This window comes from Mesoplodon mirus (genome assembly GCF_964341445.2).
Source record: "Mesoplodon mirus genome assembly, chromosome: 14".
Taxonomy (NCBI): Eukaryota; Metazoa; Chordata; class Mammalia; order Artiodactyla; family Ziphiidae; genus Mesoplodon; species Mesoplodon mirus.
Genome location: NC_138990.1, coordinates 45664296 through 45683797, shown reverse-complemented (window position 1 = coordinate 45683797; position 19502 = coordinate 45664296). Strand labels below are relative to the sequence as shown.

The window sequence follows — 19502 nt, the reverse complement described above, 5'->3', positions numbered from 1 at the left end:
ACAAGACTTTCATTCACCTCTCAAACGCCCAGGCTCATTTCTCACAGTGGTTAATTCAGACCTTCAGGGCCTCGCCCCCAACCTCAGCAAGCAGCCTTGGCTCTGTTTCACTGAGGAAAAGGTCTTTTATGAGTAGCAACTCCAGTTATCTCCCCTGGACTTCACCCTGCAAGTCAGGGGTAGAAAGAGCTATACACTCTCCTCCTATCAGTCTCAGAGGAAGGGAGTCCTTCCCTCTCCTGCAAAGTTATCCCTTCCCTGGTGTTCTCAAGATCATTCCTATTTGCTCGCTTTCTCTCTTGTATGTGGATTATTTTCCTCAAATAACTCCTTTTCCTTTCCACCATCAAACATGCTCATGTCTCCTTATTTTCAGAAATCATTCCAAGTCAATACTAAACTCTTACTCTGATTGTAAGTTGGTTGGATCACCAGGGAGAACAATGTGTAATAAAGCTATTAAAACAACAACAATATGGAAACAATCTAAGTGTCCATCAGTGGATGAACGGATAAAGAAACTGTGGTATATATACAGAACGGAATATTTTCATCCAAAGAAAAGAAGGGAATCCTGTCATTTACAACACGGATTGACCTTGAGGGCATTATGCTAAAAGAAGTAAATTGAACAGAGAAAGACAAATACTGTATTATCTCGCTTATATGTGAAATCTAAAAACACTGGACTCATAGACACAGAGAACAGATCGGTGGTTGCCAGAGGTCGGGGTGGGGGTGAGGGAACTGGGTGAACGTGGTCAAAAGGCACAAACTTCCAGTTATAAAATAAATAAGTCCTGGAGAATATAATGTACAGCATGGTGACTACAGTTAATGATACTGTATTATGTATTTGAAAGTCGCTAAGAGAGCAGATCTTAAAAGACCATAACAAAAAAAATTGTAACTATGTGTGGTGATGTATGTTAACTAGACTTATCGTGGTGATCTTTTTGCAGTATATACAAATATTGAATCATTATTTGCACACCTGAAACCAATATAATGTTATATGTCAATTATACCTCAATTAAAAAAAACCTAACATTGTTTGTACCATTTGCCTCAGTAACTCTGCTTTATAGGATATACCCCTGAAGAAATAACCCAAAAAGGAAAAAAAAGTAATTTGTACAGTGATGTTCAGAGCAGAGATACTTACACTTGCAAAATATTGGAAATACCCTAATTGCCCAATAATAGATTGATGGTTAAGCACATTTTGGTATCACTATAATGGAATACCACAGAGGGAACGGGATATTTGCAGTGACAAACCTATGGATTATGCTGATATAGAGAAATCTGTAGATGAAGCACACTTTAATACACAAAAACTACATAAACAAAAAATACATGCTTACTAAAATGTTATATATGTTTGATGATAAAGAACAGAATTGTAACAAAAAAAAGTTTGATCCTGCTGCTTCTTCTGGTTACTACTTTTCTCCCCTTCCCCGTTGCCGTTCTCTGGTGACTATTGCCTCTACTTTCTCTGTACCCAGTTCCCTGCTTAACGCTACCCAAGCTGGCTTCCATCTCCAGTGTTTTACTGGAGTGACACCCTTGCCATGATTTTCTTCTGGATGAATCCTTGAGTCTAGTTAAACCAACAGCACTGAAGCTCTCTTCCCTTGCTCTGAAACCTCCTACTTCCCCACATTGCTTCACTTTTTTCCTAATTATGGACAATTCTCAAAGCTTACTACTTGGGGCTCTGGTCTTTGTGCTCTGTACCCAAGACCCCTGGAGAAACCCCCTTTCAGGGAAGCCATCGCTCCTGTGTTGTTGACTCTCACACCCATAGCTCCATCCAGCCTCATCCTCAGCTTCTGGGCTTTTGTGATCACTCCACTTGGATGTCTCCAATTGTCATCTTTAGTTCTCCAGGCCTAAACCAAAACTTATCTCCAAACTGTCTCTTCAACTTCCTAATTTCTGACTAATGTCCCCAATGTTGTCCAAACTCTCACAGCCTCAATCTGGTAAAGGTGACCTACTTATGATCCTTGGCCAGTCACTCCTCCCAGGATGCGGCACCTTGCCTCGTGGAAAGCCCTCTGTGGTGTCCTGTCTACTCAGAGCCTTCTCATCTTCAGGACAAGCTCAGGGTCCGCTTCCTTTGTGAAGTCTTTTCTGAGTACTCCAGCTCACGATGATTATTCTCCTCTCAGAGCCCGTTTTGAATTTAGACTCTGTAGTGCTAGTGACCTACAATATGCTGTTCGTTTCATTTCTTTTGCCTGAACTCTCCTACTCATCTGTCCTCTGGTGGGTGGGATCCTGTGCTACCCTGCATACCCAGCTCCGATATGCTTCCCTCTCTGAAGGCTTCCCCAGCTCTTACACGCTCAGGGTCACTCTTCTGTCTGGGTTACCAAAGCACCCTTTCCCATCGCTGCTGGCGTTCCCACCCCCTCGTGTGATAGAGATTTATATAATTTTGTGTCCAGTTCTCTTGCCAGAATGTTAGCTGAGTTCCTTAAGGGCAGAGACCATGGCTTATACCACAAAGCAGCACAGATGTATTATCAACTCCCAGTGTCATCATGCAAGCTAATCATTCCACACATCCACCTTATCTTCCAAACCAGACTGCAGTTTCTCATGGACAGGGGTTGAATCTCATTTCTTTTACACCCCATAATGACTCAGAATACAAAACAGAAAGGACTTGGAGAGATCTTATTGAGAGTATACTTAGAATAAGGCCTTAAGAAGACAATATGCAAATTTATATGAATAACCTATAAACCTGGAAACTATACTATCTGGGGAATACAAATGTTATCAACTCTCAAAACACTGTACCTTGCTATTTTAGGGCCAGCATAACACATCTCTGTACTTAGCAGTGGTCCTGTCACTTAAAGGTGTTAATAGGATGCCCAAACTGGGAGCTTTCAGCTGTGAACTCTACCCATCTAAAATCAGGACAGATCACAGACTAAATCAGAGACCCTGGTAAGTGGCAATAATCTGCAGGGACGGGAGTGGGGGCTGACGGCTGTCTGCCAAGAGTCTGGTGCTGCAGAAAAGTCTAGCTACACAGTGCATGTTACACCACTGGAGATAAACCTTCAGTGAGACACTCCCCATATGGGAAGGGATATTTAATTTCATCCAGTGTCCAAGGCCTGCCCCTTTCACATGGCACAACACACAGAAGTTCAACTACGATCCTGCTGACTCAGAGCAGCTGAGATTTCATTTCTTACCAGGCAGGAAACACCATTTAAATTACCAGGTGACCAGGACAACGCCCTCAAGAGAAGATGAATGCTTCTCCCCCAGTCGCTCTCTCCAGGTGGTGGAGTGCCCCCAGCGAGCCACACCCAAAGACACATTCACTAACAATCCCAGGTGGCAGGGTAGGCCTCCACCCTGTCTGGGACAGGTGTCTGGGGAGTCAGAACCACTTGGAAGAAGAGGCAGACCCTGCTTAGAAAACATTTATATAGCAGCACAGGCCGAGCTGTGTGACAAACCACGTGGCTCCTCAGCTCTACATCCCGGTGCTCAGAGGTGGGCCGACACCACCACTGGTAGAGGGCAGGTATCAGCCCACTGGACAGGCCACTGAGATGATGCACAGTGTGTGCGTGGATGGGAAAATGAACGAGAGGACAGCAGCGGCCGGGCCAGCCCCTCCCATCACAGTCAGCAGTTCCAGGGACCCGCCCAGCCCATCCCCGCCACAGGCTTCTGCTGCCAGGTGGCCACCCAACCTTCTCCACCCACGCCTGGAAGAAAAAGGGCCTCTGAGCTGATGGCAGAACAGAATATGGCCAGGGCAAAGGGAGGAAGGAGGCTGCTGCAGGCCTGGGTGGAGTCTTTCAAAACAGATAGTTCAGATGGGTGCACAACCACCAAAACAAGGGAGAAAGCCTTAAATAAGGCCCCTGAGACATGGGGGAACCAGGACACCAGAGAATCTGCAAAGACATGGGGAGAAAAAGCCCACCCAAATGGAGCCCGGTGGTACATGGGGTTTTACTGAAATCTGATAAATCTAAACAGCAAAAGTTAAGAGGCAAAGAAGACTATATTGTAAGACACTTTCTTTTCATAATTTTTTTTTACACCTCATTTGAGTCAAGAGAGACTACTTCATTTGGACGGTTGGACTTGAGAGTTTTTAGACTATGGTTTTAAGTCACACACCCACACAGTAATACTCCAGGCACGCTCTCTCTCAAAGAAGAAATGAAGTACTATCTAAAGGAACACCTTTGAGAAGTGTTTACCTTGAATCATGACCACAGTGAAACAAAATAATAAAAAATTAAATACCTTGAGATTTTCTTAGCGATTGCTCTACTACATGGAAACTATATATCACTGGTTTAAAAATTTTGTAATGAAAGTTATAGCTGCTTAATGCAGAAAAGTTTGGAACACACTGAAAAGCACTCAGAAAAAAAAGTAATCTCATTAAAGATAATCACTTATGGTTTTGGCATATGCCCTTCTAGTGCCTTTTCAAATATTTTAAAATAAAATTGGTACCATTCTTGACACACAATTTTGCATCCTTTTTTCATTGATTATATCAAAAGTTTCTGATATCAAAAAATATTCTACAAGACTTTTGATGCCTGTGCAGTATTTTATCTAGGTGAACTGACCAACGCCTAATTATTGATCTTTTTGGTTGCTTTAACTATTTGATATTATTAATAATGATTATAATTAATAATGTTGCATTAATAAAAATCACTGTATAGGTATTTTTATATACATCTCTGATTTTCGCAGTATTCCTAGAACAGCAATCTCTGATCTAAACGTATGTTACTTTTAACGTTTTTGATACATACTGTCAAAACTACTCAGGCAAATTTGAAGCCATGCTTCTTGCTCAGTTATTTTAAACATATCACACAACTGGTATGTATCACCTATATACAGGAAATAGTTTCAGGGAAAAAATCATTTTACATGGAGTCACAACATTTAGATAGGCCAAATCTTTATTTACTTCAGGCAAATGATGTGTCCAGAGCTCAAAACAACGATGTTACGTTATACCTGTTTAGGAAAGTTGGTAGGGCACGATGCTAGTGAGAACAAGATATTGGACTTAGGCCAGTATTAGCCAGTCAACTCTACACAGAGAAAAACCATCCTTGGCCACAGGAAGCCTCACCAACCTTGGCCAACTGTCGCACAAATTTGTACTCTTGGCCAAAGGGCAGACTGCGTGATGGAATGTGAATTACTCATCATAATCCATCCTAATGCTTGGTTAAGCAAGTCAAAGCACGTGTCCAATGATAGGTGTGTCATCTTTCTATAATAAACAGGACGTCTGGCTAGGAAACACAACTGACCAACTTAGGAGAAAATTAAAGCTCAATAATACTTAATAATTTTGTCCGTTTATCAGTGATTCCTAGGGGAAGCAGTTAATAAATCACTGTGGGAAAGTTGTGCTCTATCAGCCCGATCTGATCTAAAATGCAGCTACCATAACAGAGTAGGTCAGCATTTCAGCTGGGTGCCATTATACTTCAAGCCCTCTTCATGCTAAGTAAGGGGCACAGATTTTCATAAAGGTCATCTGGTCAGATGCCATTTTCATCAATAGCTGAAAATTAAAATAGCTTTTAGAATAACAATGATTACTTCAACTGTTCAAGAGAAGGAAGGGACAATTCTCAAGAAGGGAATGAAAAGATTAGGAAGAGGTGGTGAGGTAGGAGGTCAGTGAAGTATCCTGGGCTGCCAGGAAGCAGCCACTTTGGAGGGTCCTGTCCTTACCTACGAGCCTGGTTTGGTGCAAACTGGCTTGGCCTGTTTGAAGGAAGCAGTCTAACCCTATCTGCCCCAAGCATTGACGGCTCCAAGTAAAGGCAACTGCTTCTTGCTCACCAAAATGTACTTACTGAAAAACAACCACTACCAACTCTGTTGGTCTTCATTAAATTACAAAAGCACACATGCTTCTTACAACAATTCACAGACAGAATTATATATGAAAAAAAGAAGTTCTCCTTTGAGTGTCCTTTTCACTCCTCCACACTCAAATTCCACTTCCCAGAGGTTAAAACTATTGTGTTTAAATTTTCAGTCTTTAGATGCCTATTTATGAGTATTTTCTTTCCAAATGAAATCTTTAGGAATTTAAATTCATTTGTGTTCCACCTGAATGGCTTGCCCGGGCTCCCTAATTACGTGGCAGTCTCCACCTTGACTCCATCTGGAACCGTTGCCACCCCAAATGACCTCCCTTTACCTCTCCTCACTAGCAAGGAGGTTTCCCTCCTAAGGCAGATAGCTCCTCTCCTGGGCCCTCCAGATCTCCCAGATGCAGAGCTGATCTGAGCAGTCACCAATTAAAGCTACACCTCTAATAGGAGAGGAACTGAATGAAGGCCATTGCGAGCTTGACTCACGAGGGAGAGCTCAGCAGCTTTTCCATTTCCAATTAAGATCACTCCCCAGACTGGCCTCCCCAGTGGAGGACTAATGGCCACCACGACATACACAAACGCTCGGAGTCTCTGCTCTCCTAGTCAACTGCTCCCGCCCTGCCAGCCTTTCAGATAACCAGGTCAGCTGAATACATGGAGACAAAGGGGCAGTTCATATACTCCTATTCTGGCAGTTGAAATAACACCGCAAGTGCCAGGTCTTCACAGGATAAATCCCTCTGTGAATGTCAAACACACCGAGAGGCCTGCTGGGAGATGGGGGTTGCTGAATTGAGGGGCCAAGATGGACTTAGGTCGTGATAAAATTTGGAAAGCATTATTTTTTATTTTATACTTGAGTAATATAAATTAATGGTTGCCATCTCTTATTAAGTAGGTACTCTACATACTTCCTTTCATTTAATCCTCCCAGCCACCCTGTAAAACAGATGGTTATCATTTCAGGCTTGCAGGTGAGAAAACTGGCACTCAGGTTCCATAACTCACCAAAGGCCACATGTGAAAACATTTTGTCAACTGTGTACACCATGCAAATTAATGTTGGTAGTTATTAGTGGCTGAGTCAGGATTAGACCCCAGATTGCCAGTCTAGGGCTATTCTACAATACCATGTTACCTCATCCCTCATATTTAATATTCTAGAGGGTTTTAATAAAAAATAATTTAGTATATGTTGTCTGCTTCCAGAGGCCAGACCACCTCCCTTTCTCAAGGATAGGGATTAGAAATCTCTATGGCTTCCAGGAACCACAGAAGGTTACATCCTGGGAGCTGGAAGATAATCCAGTTTGCTCCTCCTCTCGGCCCCCTTTCAGCCCTCTCCACCTTGCTTCCTGGAATACAGCAGTGGCCTCACAGATAAGTTGCGAAGACTTCAAACACCCACCTTCGCGTTTGCTTTACGTTAGATGATGCAAATTTAAGAAAGGAAAAACTTCCCTGAAGTTGAAATGCAATGCGTGGGGAAAAAATATTTTTGAGATAGCAAGAATAAATATTTAATTAGACAGTGTGACACTCAACTTCACCTGGCTTTGCAATCAGACAAAAAACAAGCCCTTGTCTACAGGGCTAATTACAGACTACTAAATTATTTTTTATTAAAACCTCTAGAATATTAAATATGAGGGATGAGGTAACATGGTATTGTAGAATAGCCCTAGACTGGCAATCTGGGTCCTAATCCTGACTCAGCCACTAATAACTACCAACATTAATTTGCATGGTGTACACAGTTGACAAAATGTTTTCACACACTTTCTACATTAGTTGGGTGACCTCAGGCAAGTCACTAACTCTTGGTGTCTCATATTGAAATCTGGAAATGAGAACACTGAACCATGTGAAGTCCTCTCCACTTCTAACATCCTATGCGGGGGAGGACATGTGCGTTAGGATCTTTACAAATATGTCTGTGAACAAATCAGATGCATTTTGGTTCAGAAAAATTACATTTTCTGCTCAGCTTCTGAAAGATGTTACTTGGCTAAATTCAGGTATAGCTCATAAGATGTTTGCTGCCAGCTAGTTGGCTCAGCTTCTGGAGGGTACCATATGAAGGCCTTGGGATGGATTCCCACATAGGAACTTTCCTCTCTTCAACAGCCAACTGCCAGGCCTAACTGCAGTCAATCATCTTACATACATAACCCCACAGATTAGGCTGGCTTAGGGAAAGGACTTAAGGAAATCCGTCCTCACAATGCATGCACTCTCAGGATCATCACATACCCAGGAATATTATAAATATCATTCTCAGTTCTAAGACACGCAAATCCCTCCTTCAAATCTTGCTGCTTCCTGGCTATTTTAATGTTCCTGAAATTAGGAGGCACCGTAGACTCAACATATATATTTTGATCTGGTAGTGTTAAATGAGTTTACCTAAAAGCTGCTGGTAAATTGCTGGTGTGTCTTAGAATCAAGGAAATATAGTGCTACAAAACTACGACATAGATCACATAGATTTAGGTCTAATTTGGTTCAAATCATGTCCCTCTCCCTGATCTTAACAATTACACTCAGTAACAACTGGATAGGCAACGTCTAAGACACAGGTATTAGTCCTGTTTCCCAACAGCAGCAGTTTAAAAGGCATTCCATCATTATCTCATAAAATACAGGTATGGATTTTAAAGGCAAATTAACCTATATAAAAACCACTGTGATGCTCTGGAAATGTCCTATCCCACAGTAAACTGTAAAGGGAGCATTTTACTCACACCCTCCTGATCTAACTAGCCTTGACACAGTTTCTTGCTTCTTAATTCACAACCCTCCACCCCAGTAATATCGCTGATTCCCAAAATACACTCAACCCAGGAGGAGCAGCTCTCCAGCACAGCTGTCTGCTCCTGCCCTGCTCGGGTATTTCGGTGAGCTATGCAACACAGAGGGGACCACACAGAAGGAATGTAACTCTCAGGCCCCACAGTTCCCATCGCCCCGCAGGCAGGTGCATCCCACCAAACCCCAGACTGGCATTCGAAACAGAAGAAACTGCACTGCTGCATGGGGGCAGTAGTTTTCCTGAACTTCATCTCTATGTTTAAAACTAGGGCGACAGCCGTCTTTGCTACTGTAAACTAATCTGATGGGCATGGGGGCGGGGAGTGGCTCTGAGGAGGCTGCCAATAGGCCATGATTGAGCAAAGTCAAGGCGCAAAATTGTTATTTCTCACCGTTTGCAAGCCAGAAACTCCAAATTTGTGGGTTCTTCACCATGATTTTTAGAACTGAACCATCTATGCCTTTTACACCCCAAAGTAAAAAAACCCAAAGCCTCTTCTACAGTTTAACTGGGTGATATTTACACATATTTTCTAACAGTACACTGAAATCTGGAAGCAAAAAAAAAAAAAAAAAAAGAATCAAAGGAAGTTGGCAATGAGGTACACACAGTAGTTAGGAGCCCTCGAGTTGAGGCACGTTTATTAAGAGACAGCTTCTGGCTGTGTGCACCAACTCTAACTTCAGCTCCATTTCTTCTGAAAAAATAAAACAGTTTGGGATCCTGCTCTATTCCAAGATCAGGGAATGCACGACGGGCAGGTGGATGGGTAGCAAACATAACCCAGGGAATTGTTCAAATATGCTAGAACCCCTATCAGGTGACAGTCCCCACAGAGACACAGCTGCAGGAAACAGGGGGTGCAAGCCTCAGCCCTACACCAGAGAGAAACCTCAGTTCTCCTCCTCCTTCTCCACTCTGCACATGTTATGTTAAAACTCACTCTTGCCCAGTTGGTTACCACTTGGAATTTACAGGTATCAGAGATCACAACCCTTCAATATACGAACAGTAAGCATTTGCTACGGGTATCAGGCCTGTTTCCAAACCTCCCATTATATCCATGTTGTACTGCGGGGGGGTGGGGGGTGGGGGGAGGGAAGGGGACGGGGTGGGGGAGGGAAAGCATGTTAAAGAGTACTGCAAGATGCTTATTCACAACAACGCACTGGAAGCGCAGGAACTTCAGCTCCCAAACGCAACCTTTTCTTCCCCTCCCTCCACTCTCTCTAGTCCCTCTCCACAGCGCCCGCCAAAGCCAGAGCTCAGCCCACTAGAAGGCCACCGTGCACTAGCGAGTGCTCACTAAGCAGTAGCTGATCATGATGATGGGGCGGAACGCTTCCCAGCAAATCTACTCGGAAAGCCCCACAAGCTCTTAGCAGCCAGTTAGTACTGTCCAGACCTGCTTCCCCACGCCAGCCGGGGCAGGAGCGTCTGGGTGGGAAACCTGAGGCCCCAACGTTGGGCAGGCACAACGTCCCCCCTCCCCCCAGTCTCCCCTCGCTCTCTCCCTTGTCACTCTTTTTCTGGCATATCACTGGGGAAAACTCGAGAGGCCGGAGATGTCAGGCCCAAGAGGAGTAAGGAGAAGGGACAAGGGCGAACGGGAGGTAGTTTTTTGGGGAAAAATCTGTCCAGAGCAGAGGTGCGGTAGCGCCGCATCCAGCGGGGAAGAACCCCCAAGGTGGGTCTGTGGGGAGAGAAGGGGAGGGGGAGTGGCTCGGGAAGGCCTGACGGCTGAGGCCGCGGGGAGCCCGGGAGAGAGGGATGGAGGAAGGGAGGCGGGCGTGGGGGAGACCCAGTTGGGGGGCGGGTGCGCGGGTCGGGAGGCGAGGGGGGCAGCTCGGTTCCCCTCCCCCAGCTCGGGCCCGGGCCTCCCGCTGACTCAGCCCCACGGCGTCGGTCGCCTCGGCCTGGACTCACAGTGAGCGAGATGGCTCCGGCGGAGGCGGCGGGGGAGGGGACAGGCGGCGGGGGCGCTGCGGCTGAGGCTGCGGCTCCGGCCGGCGGCTCTGGGGCGGAGGGTCCTAACAGAGGCCGCCGCGGTCTCCGGCTTCAACGCACAGACACTGCGGGGGAAGAGAGCACTGCGCAGGCGCGATGCGGCCACCGCTGTCAGTCCGAGCGGGGCGGGGCCAGGGCACCAGCCGTCTCCAAGGCAACTGGTTGGAGAGGGAAGGACAGCCCCTACTTCCACCTTGTGTTAGCAACTGCGATAGGAGGTGGGGACGACGAGAACAGTCCCTCTAAGTTGCCATAGCAACAAGGAAAGGACACCGCCTCATAAATTTACGGCGGTATCGAGGGAACGCTCTTACCTTGTCACCATGGCAACTGGAAACAGCCCCTTCCTTTTTCCTTAGCAACGGGGTAACAATTCCTCCACCCTAACTGATCACAGAAAGAACAACCATTTACACCTGATTCCATAGTAGCCAGATGACGAATTCTTTTTTTTTTTTTAACATCTTTATTGGAGTATAATTGCTTTACAATGGTGTGTTAGTTTCTGCTTTATAACAAAGTGAACCAACTATACATATACATATATCCCCATATCTCCTCCCTCTAGATGACGGATTCTTATCTGTCTCACGGCTACTGCAAAGGAGAAAAGGGAGAATATTTCTTCTTTTTTAGCAACAGGAGAGAGCTAAGGCTGGGTTTTCTCTCCTCTCTTGGTCTATGGCTTTCAATCGCAGCCTGTTACTCTAATCCCCAAATTCAATTTTCCTCTGCCTGTGTTAAGCATTCCTTTTTGTCTCCTGCCAGAAAGTCTATACCTTTACCTCTAAATGGAGCTAACAAAATCGTCTATACACGTCACGAATTTTTACCAATCTTATTGTCTCTGTCCCAATGCATTTGTAAACGATGCCTGTTTCTTCATCTTGCCCACTAGCTGGTTTAAATTCTACCCTCTCATAACTAGCTCCCTCCTTGATATGTTCATTGGTGTTCCCGAATTCCCTGTTCTAGGTCAGCTTTTATGGATCTCCCCAGTTCTTCTAGATCTCTCTTCTTCCTGTCCACACCTACTGTCCTTGTCCTCCAGTGCTCCACCCAGGGCTCCACTTTGCTCACCACTTCATGATTTCATTAGCTTGGTTCTTTTTGTGCAAACTACTTCTGGGTCTCCTTCCCTCAGCCCTGACTCCCGTGGATATCGTAAGGTCACCTCTGTACCCATCTTGTACATACCTGCTTTTGTATATCTCCATACATATCTTACAGTATTGTCCTTGGTTTGCATGTGTCTCTTCAATCAGACTACATGCCCCTTGTAGGCAGGAATTCTGTCTTATTCATCTGCTCCCTCAGCATCTAGCACCCAATATGAAACATAGTAGAGTTCCAATAAGTGTTTATGGAACTGGATCAAGTGAAGACAAAGATTTTCTTCAAAGAGTCTTCAAAGAAGAATCTTCTTTGACCCCAAAGAAATAAGTGAAAGGAGTCAAAAGGTTAAAAATTTTTTTTTGTTCATCCTCACTTTCTCTGACCTAACTGCCTCAGAGTCTCCACTAATATTTTCCTTATGATCTTTGCACATATTTAATCTTTAAGTACCACTGATACTATTACACCTCTCTCACTCCCTTAGCTCTCCATCTTAATGCCAAAACTCTAGTCATCTATTAATTGAGACTCTGGCATTCTCTATTTCCCGACTCCTCACCTGTAGCTAGTCTCCCTTCTACACTGTCCCTAATGTTTCCACTAAATAAATTTTCTCACAAGGTACTGACCTCTTCAATGATTCCTGTCACCCTCTATAACCAGTACAAGCTCTTCATGCCTTATTCTCCTACCGTCTCCTAACCCAGCTCAGATCCAGCGCTTTTGGTGAACATCACTGGATTCTGCTGGGTTTGTTGACATGCTGCATTCTCTTTGAATGACTCAGAAGTAAGAATTCATAGGCTAGCATTCTTTTCTGAGTCTCCTTGTATAGCTCCCAGAGATTCCACCCCAGGACTATGGGTGTCAAAGCACTCTGACTGAGCCCGTTTTCTCAGGAGAGAAGGAGAAAGCAGCTGACTACAAATAGAGAAGGAAAAGAGAGGGACACAGCGTATGCTGAGTCAAGACGGTCTCCACCCATCCAAGGCAGTTCTCAGAAAGGAGAGGGTTTCTTGTAGAGGGTAATTCCCAGGGCAAATCAAGGGGTTAGGACAGTAAAAATGCAGGCCACACTTTTCCTAGCTACAGAGTTGGAGAACTGAAGCTGTTCCTAACTGTATCTATAGGGTGTCTGGGTGCCACAAGGACAAGGGAAAATTTTCAGACTCAGTTTATTTTGTTTCTCCATTCTGAAGTTCCAGCACATCTCCATGGTTGTAGGTGTGGACTTGGATGGTAGCTGGCATCAGAGGTAGCTGGCTGGTCCTGAGTAATCCCAAGAAGAGACTATGGTCCTTGTAGCCCCACCCATTTGTCACACATGGGATAAAGGACCATTCTACAAAGGGTTTCTGTACACCCTTCATCCAGATTCTCCACACGTTAACATTTTACCATGTGTCAGTTATCTATTGCTGCAAAACAAATCACTTCAATTTAGTGGTTTAAAACAACAACCATTTCATTATCTCTGTTTCTGTGGGATGGGAATTCAGGAAGAGCTCCGCTGGGTGGTTCTGACTCAGGGTTTCTCAAGTGGTTACAGTCAGATGGTGGCTGGAGCTTAAAAACAGCAGGGGGCTAACTAGACAACTCTCTCTCTTCATATTGTCTCAGGGCTAGCTTTCTCACTACATGGTGACTTTGGGGCAGTTGGAATACTTATATGGTAGTTGAAGGTTTCAAGGGTGAATATAATAGTAAGAGAAAAGCTGCATCTTTTTTTTTTTTAAGATTTTTTTTGATGTGGACCATTTTTAAACTCTCTATTGAATTTGTTACAATATTGCTTCTGTTTTCTGTTTTGATTTTTTGGCTGCGAGACACGTGGGATCTTAGCTCCCCAACCAGGGATTGGAACCCACACCCCTGGCACCGGAAGGTGAAGTCTTAACCACTGGACCACCAGGGAAGTCCCTGCATCTCTTTTTATAACCTTGCCTCAGACATCACTTCTACCATATCCTATTGGTTGAACAACATCACAAAGTCTACCTAATATCAAAGGAAGGGAACATAGGCCACACCTCTCAAAGGGAGCAATGTTTAAGTCACGTAATAAGAGCATGTGGATGAGAGATATTGTTGAATCATCTTTGGAAAATGTTATCTGCTACACCCTACCACCTAATGACAAGAATTCACATGCCACTCAATGCAAAATACACTCATCCCCTCCCTCAAGACCCCCAAGTCTCATTCCATGACAGCACCAACTTGAAGTCCAGGATCTCAACATCTAACTCAGGGCCCAGTGTGGATATGGCTTTTCAGGCCCAGTTCCTTGGATATAACTCCTTGAGTACCAGTCCTCTTGATCTGAAGACCTGTGAAGTAAAGAGACACATCATCTGCCTTATACGTACCCAGCATACACTAGAGGTACAGGCATAGGATAATTTCTATGGACATTATCATTTCGAAAAGGAGAGAAAAAAGGCACACACAGCAGTTACTAGTTCATAGCGTTTCTGAAATCCAATGGGCACACATTGCCAGTTCCTGGTTTAGGGTTCAGACCCACTCCCATTTATTTATTTATATCAGTGTTGACGGGGATTTTTTCCCCCAGTGGGTTATAATCCTTTCTTCTTATTATTTGTTTTGACGTTCAGTGTGTCACAGATTTGGCCAGTGGAAGAAACTTCAAGTTGGCTCCTGTGTCCTTTGGATTTGTCCCATTCATTCTTTGAACTTTCCCTTGCTTTCTGGTAAAGGATGTTCCAGGCTCATCTTGTACTTTCCCTACCTCAGCCCTGGAATTGGCCATTCACCAGGAAGTGATGAGTCCTCATGACTTTTTGACATTCCTTTTTCCATTCTCCCTTGCTTTCTAAATCTGCCCTTAAACATCCCCGGGATTCCCATCTCATTTCTCTCTCTCCCTCTATACATACTTCCTGAGTGGCCTCAGGTATTCCCATGACTTCTGAATCTGTATCTCCATCCCAATCAGCTCTTCCAACTGTCAGACCTGTATAGGTAATTGCCCTTTAGCTATCTCCAACCCTATGTCCCACAGGCACCTCAAACTCAATAGGCTTAAATTAAACTTATTTATCCTTCCCGCCTCACAAACCTAACTTTCCTATATTCTCTATTATTGTTAATGACATCACTATCCAAGAAAAACTTGAGGGTGATTCTAACCCACATCTTCTCCCCAACTCCTTATACCAGAACAGTTTTCCAACACTATCAATTCCATTTTTATTTATTATTATTTTTTTCTTTTTTTTTGCGGTACGCGGGCTTCTCACTGTTGTGGCCTCTCCCGTTGCGGAGCACAGGCTCCGGACGCGCAGGCTCAGCGGCCATGGCTCACGGGCCCAGCCGCTCCGTGGCATGCGGGATCCTCCCGGACCGGGTCACGAACCCACGTCCCCTGCATCGGCAGGTGGACTCCCAACCACTGCGCCACCAGGGAAGCCCAATTCCATTTTTAAATAGCTCTCAGGTCTGTTCTCCTTCTTTACCTCCATCACCTTTACCATCTCTTGCCTGGGCTATTGCAGAGCCCCCCACCTGGTCTCTCTTCCTCTAGTCTCTCCCACTTCTGACCCATCCTCAACACCAGCTAGGAGGCTCTTTCTAGAAGATAAATCTTATCAACATAACTCCTCTGCCTAAGTCCCTATGTCTGCCCTTCTCAAACTGGCTGAAACAACTTCTGGGCATGGGGGAGTCATGTAAGGAAACAGAGTGAGGACCTATAAAATAGTTATATCTTCCTCAAGCTTCCATTTTATTTAGAGATTCAGGAAAACATTTTAAAATATTTTTTAAAAACCCAGACATATGATGAAGTAGAATGCAAGAATCACATGATTTTTTGTTTGTTTGTTTGTTTTTTGAGGTACACGGGCCTCTCACTGTTGTGGCCTCTCCCGTTGCGGAGCACAGGTTCCAGACATGCAGGCTCAGCGGCCCAGCCGCTCCGCGGCATGTGGGATTCTTCCAGACCGGGGCACGAACCCGTGGCCCCTGCATCAGCAGGCGGACTCTCAACCAGTGCGCCACCAGGGAAGCCCAAGAATCACATGATTTTAAAGACAAGACGTTTAGAGAGTTTGAACTCAAGATACCTCCAGGCCTGAACTCTCCACACTGCCTTTTGGGGTACTTTAATGGAACGTTTGAGAAACACTGGCTTGAAGGAGAAAAGTTCAGACTCTTTCACATGGTACAGAAGCTCTGTTCTAATATGACCCCTACGAACCATTTCCACTTCACCTTCCACTCCTCTTATGCCCCCAACCTCATTACCTCTCACCATATATGTCAGCCACAAAGAGGAAGCACTTGTGGTTGGCCAAGAAACCCGTTCTGTTTCACAGCTGAGCCATCGTTACGGGGTTCACCCTGCTTGGAGTCCCCCTTTCCTCTCATTCTGCAAACTCCCACTTATTCTCCAAGACCAGCTTTAGGGTCATCTCCTCTGTGACACTGTCAGTGACCTCCTCCAGACAGTTGACACGTTCTCTTTGGTACCAGGTACGTTCTTGTCACGACCTCACATGGCCTTGTGTTACGATACCACGCTTATTCACATCTCTCCCCACCCGAGATCCTTACTCTCAGAGACCATATCTTATTTACCTTTGTACGCTTAGCACCTCACGTGGGACTGAAAATAGCCAAGCAAGTTAAAAACAACTTGACCTTTTGTGCTTTGCCCAGGGTGACTGGGGAAGCCAAGTGGTTGAGGGAGTCTGAGAGAGTGGGTCATCTCTGGCTGACAGGGGGCTAGACTTTAGATGGGCACTTGCAGGGCTGCCCTAGCTGTGAGGTGAGGGCAGGGAGGAGCTGCAGTGCTGGTCACTGTTACTGACAGTGTTCGTTATTCATTTGAAACTAGCTAAAAGTGGAACAGGACACTCAAATAGGACTGAATCCCACATATAGGAACCCTTGACATGGTTTTAAACTTTACAAGGGACCCATGGAAACAGTATGTCATTTCGCTGAGGAATAACTTTTAATCCCAAGACTTGAAGCAGGTGACCTTATCTAGAGAGCGAATCTAACACCATCACCCCTATCCCCCCTGGAGCTGCACAAGCCTTGGGTCCAATATTTCCTCTTTTATGTGACCTTGGGCTTTGGTTTTTCTCATTTGTTGTTGTGATGGTTAAGTGAGATAGTGTATGAAAAATGACTGGCAGTGCCTGACACACAGTAAATACCCAATAAATGGTAACTATCAGTAGTGACCAAACTCTCATTAAGGTCAAGAGGTCACTTGATTCTCCCCCTCAGTTATACCCTGATACATTATATAGGAGCAAATATGCAAATCTAGAATTTGCAAAGGTCTTAAGACAAACCTCCTGTGAACATTAATTACCTACCATATCCAGATTGAATAGCACCTTTAGACCAGTGGCTTAGATTGCAAGATGTTACCCTGCTTTTGGTGGAAAATGCCCACTATGATGAGCAGGTGGGTGATAAAGGCTTGGATTAACTTGGATGAGTCTGAGGTGGTCTCCAGGTCCCAGGACTTTTTTTTTTATTGGCATATAGTTGATTTACAATGTTGTGTTAGTTTCAGGTGTACAGTAAAGTGACTCAATTATATGTATACGTATATCCACCCTTTTTAGATTTTTTTTTCTATATAGGCCATTACAGAGTATTGAGTAGAGCTCCCTGTGCTATACAGTCCTTATTAGTTATCTATTTTATATACAATAGTGTGTATATGCCAATCCCAATCTTCCAATTTATCCCTCCCCCCCCCTTACCCCCTGGTAACCATAAGTTTGTTTTCTACATCTGTAACTCTATTTCTGTTTTGTAGATAAGTCACTGGAACCCTTTTTTAGATTCCACATATAAGTGATATCCTATGATATTTCTCTTTCTCTGACTTACTTCACTCAGTATGACAATCTCTAGGTCCATCCATGTTGCTGCAAATGACATTATTTCATTCTTTTTAATGGCTGAGTAATATTCCATTGTATATATGTAGCACATCTTCTTTATCCATTCATCTGTTGATGGGCATTTAGGTTGCTTCCACGTCCTGGCTGTTGTAAGTAGTGCTGCAATGAACATTGGCGTGCATGTATCTCCCAAGACTCTTCTCTTTCACCTGCCCCAGCTTTTGCATCAGCATCGGCTGTTCCTGCAGCTCAGTGGACACAAATCGTGCTTCTCTTTGTAGCGATCCCCACCTCAAATGTCAAGGGCCAATTCACGCGAAGACAGCGTTAAACAGAGGTTAAGGCAAGGTTTGGGAGCTACGTGGGCTTGAGTTGAAATACTAGATCTATCACTCCCAAACTCTACGGCAAGCTATTGAACCCAGTTTCTTCATCTGTAAAGTAGCGATAATAATAGTAAAAACCTCAGAGACTTAAGAATTAGGTGGGATCTTGTTTATCAGGTGCTTAGGACAATGCTTGGCATGCTGTGGGCATTCAATAAACAGTATCAGTTGTTATTTTTATTTAAAAAGAGTTACATTCTTTATAGAGACCTTCTTAAAGCAGGTAAAGCTCTTTGCTACTCTGGCACTTTTATTTGTCTCTCTCTCACAGTATTTCTTGTTTACAAAGGGGAAATTAGCATTTATTTAGCTGCTACTATAGCCAGGCATGAAATACGTACCATTTCCTATAACTTCCCTGGTCACCTCCTGAGGTTGGTATCATGCCCATTTTCACAATAAACAGTAGAGGCCCAGAGAGGTTAAGTAAAATCACACAGCTAGTACACATCAGGAGCAGGGTCGGAACCTAAAGCCAACACCAAAACCTAAATTTCCAGGCTTCCCTGGTGGCGCAGTGGTTGAGAGTCCGCCTGCCGATGCAGGGGACGTAGGTTCGTGCCCCGGTCCGGGAAGATCCCACATGCCGCGGAGCGGCTGGGCCCGTGAGCCATGGCCGCTGGGCCTGCGCGTCCGGAGCCTGTGCTCCGCAACGGGAGAGGCCACAACAGTGAGAGGCCCACGTAAAAAAAACCTAAACTTCCACTATCCCATGCTTCCTATGCCTTCTGTACTACAATTATTTCTCAATACATACTTTCCCCAAACTAATCTCTAAATGCAGAAGCTGCACTTGATTCATTTTTGTAGTATCTAACACATGCTTGGCAGATATTCCATAAGCATGCATTACATGGAAGATGTAAAACTCATGAACGTAAACCTAGAGTTGCCACATAAGATGCCTAGTTAAATTTGAATTTCAGGTAAACAACAAATAATTTTTCAGTATAAGTATGCCACAGACACTATTTGAGACATATCTACACTAAAAAATTCTAAAAATTACTTGTTATTTGAAAGTCAGATTTAACTGAGCATCCTGTATTTTTGTTTGTTAAATCTTGCAACTTTAGCTTAGACATTGGCCTTGAAAGGGACAAATTCCCCAGGGGTTCTCCTGGTAGCAGAAGGGCTGCTATGGCCCCGCACTTACACTCAAGGTTGCCCTGATCCCAAGCTGCTCTGGGGGCTGGGACTGAGGCCATGGTGACCTGGACATATTGACCTTTCTTGGGCCTTACCAGTTCACCTAGGTTAGGTCAGCTTTGGCACCTTAAGCCAAAGAAGCAGGCACTGATAAGCTTAAAGCGCCATCTGGAGGCCTTTATGGGTAGTACTGTGGCCAGGGGCCATCTCATGTACC

At 44.6% G+C, this 19502-nt stretch overlaps 1 protein-coding gene across 2 annotated transcripts in view; it reads right to left on the bottom strand.

Annotated features, from left to right (window-relative positions):
• Positions 1 to 10843, bottom strand: part of MAPRE3 (microtubule associated protein RP/EB family member 3) — a 49384-nt gene extending 38541 nt beyond the window's left edge. The window contains exon 1 of one of the 2 annotated variants that reach the window (XM_082642949.1): positions 10660 to 10843. The gene's annotated coding sequence lies outside the window, so the exon portion shown is untranslated. The remainder of the gene's footprint in view (positions 1 to 10659) is intronic. The other variant, XM_082642948.1, reaches the window with a different exon arrangement.
• Between the last annotated feature and the right edge of the window lie 8659 nt (positions 10844 to 19502).